This window comes from Artibeus jamaicensis, unplaced genomic scaffold (genome assembly GCF_021234435.1).
Source record: "Artibeus jamaicensis isolate MK-2021 breed Jamaican fruit bat unplaced genomic scaffold, CSHL_Jam_final contig_851, whole genome shotgun sequence".
Classification (NCBI taxonomy): domain Eukaryota; kingdom Metazoa; phylum Chordata; class Mammalia; order Chiroptera; family Phyllostomidae; genus Artibeus; species Artibeus jamaicensis.
Genome location: NW_026521986.1, coordinates 15,334,925 through 15,337,454, shown reverse-complemented (window position 1 = coordinate 15,337,454; position 2,530 = coordinate 15,334,925).

Genomic DNA, 2,530 nt, shown 5'->3' with positions numbered 1-2,530 from the left:
GGTGCCAGGGCCCTCTCAGGAGCTGCTGCCCGCGTCTTGCCACCTTTCCACAGCTTCTTTAAGAAGCACACCTGTCCATTCACCTGTCTCAAATTCTGTGCACTCTGCCCTCACATAGACAAATCTTGGGGTTGGAGAGGGGGTCTAATTATCCTTCTATCCCAGCAAGTCCTGGGGAGAGTGGTCTTTGGTGGGAACTGGGAGTGTATGGATCTGACCCCAAGTCTGGGAGAGGTAGTTACTTCCCGGAATCATTAGGAAGAGCGGTACAGCTCGGTTCCTAAGAGCCCTGTCAAAAGGATGCCTGCCCGCCTGCAACTTTATGACAACGGAGCCACTCTCATTTCCTCTGCAACATTCCATGACCTCATGCAGACATTGTGATCCATGTGAGCGGGCCTGGCAACAGCAAGCTTGCCACCCTTTTGGTGGCTCTGACAGTCATCTTTTTTCATATGTCCACTGTGGCCAAGCTAAGGCTTGGCTGGGATTACGCAGGTGCTGTGGGGGGCGCCTCTCAGTGGCGCTGTATTTCCCTTTGATTCAGGACCAAACCCAAGTCCCTTAACCAGGTGACTGTGAAGAGCTGCCACCATGTTCTTCCCTCAAGGTGGTTGTGCTTCAGGTACAAAACATTTCAATGATGGGTGAAGTTCGTTTTCTTCGACCCAGTTCTCCTTCCTTTTTTCTTCCCCCCTTGGGAGAGGTAGCCTCAACGTCGAAGCAGAAGATCAAAAGCAAAGCACAGCAAACATATGTTCTAGCATTATAATTTGTTGCAGCCAAACCATTGTCCAATCCAAACTACTGGGCTGCCTAACTTGAATCCACTCCACCGTCATTCCCACGCTTGGCTGTTTTCACATGTCTTGGAGGTGAAGTGCACTTGCAGTTTACTGTCAAGAGAATCTGGAGGCATGTTTGTTCCTTCTTGATAAGCTTTCAGCACATCAACGGTCAGGTCAGTGACTAGAGGGCTCGGGGACATGACAACCCCTCTTTGCCACTAAGAAGAATGATGAAGATCTAAGAATTTGTGTAGGGGAAACGTAGAACCTTAGATAAAAAATGTAAATCTGAGATGTTACTCATTTCTTCAGGCATTCATTCTGAAAAGTATTTATAGAGTATCTACTATGTATAAGGCACTAAGATAGGCACAATTGTTGGGAGGGGATGCAGATGTGACCAAGACAGGAGTCTTCCTGAGTCGGCTACAGATAACAAGATAGAAATGCACAGGGCCACCCCTACAATGCGAGGGTCCCAGGCAAATATTTTTTGACAGAGCTCCTGTTCATGTAAACAACTTGAGTCGCCCCAAATCAGCGTGGTAACACCATTCTAGTGAATCCAGTATCCTGTGGTTCCTTGAAAGAAGTTTCAAACTGGCCAAGGGAGTGATCAACTTGTCATATTTTGGTAGGCACATGTCCTGGAGACCCTCACATCATCTCATCAACCACATATTGATGCAGAGGATAAGAAATTGTCCTTAAAGGAGAGAAACAGGGACCAGAGAGTATATAGGTCTTGGTCTCAACTCTGGGTGCTCCTCCTGGTCAGGACCATGTGGTCTCAGGTACTACAGGTGAATTAGAAAACTCGGAGGAAGGTGCTCCAAACAGCCACTTGGCACAGGCACTGCTTGTCTGGGTCTAAGGTCAGTACTGGATGTTGATAAGGGTCATGAGGGAGATTCTCTGGGAGTTCAAGGGAGGGTGAGGTTTCTTTACACTGGGGAGCATTCATAGACTCTGGGAAAGTAGATGCTGGGGGAAAGACGTTTCTGGGAATGCAGAATAAAGGAAGGCAGCAGAGCCTGGGGTGGGTTTGCGGGAATAAAGGCGTGCAAGTACTAGCGGGGAAATGGAAGGCCGCGAGGACCACGGCAATTTCTGGGATAGATTCAAGTGCAATTAAAAGACAACAGGGGGCCACTGAAGATTTTTGAATAGGAGTGTGGCTTAATCAGAACTTTCCTTTACAATAATGGGCAGCAATATTTTTATTTTTCTGCATTAGTCAATGCTGGAGAAATAAAAATGTTCAAGAACCATAATTTAAATTTTTTATATGTGTTTAAAAGTCATAAAATGTAATATCTGCAACTTTTTATATATTATTATTTAAAAGTTTTTGCTGTTACTAAAGGGTAGCTTTTAAAAAATAGTTTTATTTTGAAATAATTTTAGATTACAGAACACTTGCAAAAATAGTGGAGTTCTTATATACTCTTCTCCCAGCTTCCCCTTAGAACATCTTTTTTTTTTTTTTTAATATTTTATTTATTTTTAGAGAGAGGGGAAGGGAAGGAGAAAGAGTGGGAGAGAAACATCAATGTGTGGTTGCCTCTCTTGAGTCCCCTGCTGGGAACTGGCCTGCAACCCAGGCATGTGCCCTGACTGGGAATCGAACCGCGATACTCTGGTTCACAGGCCCGCGCTCAATCCATTGAGCTACGCCAGCCAGGGCTTAGAACATCTTACATAACCACAGAAAAATGATCAAAATGAATGCTACAAATATT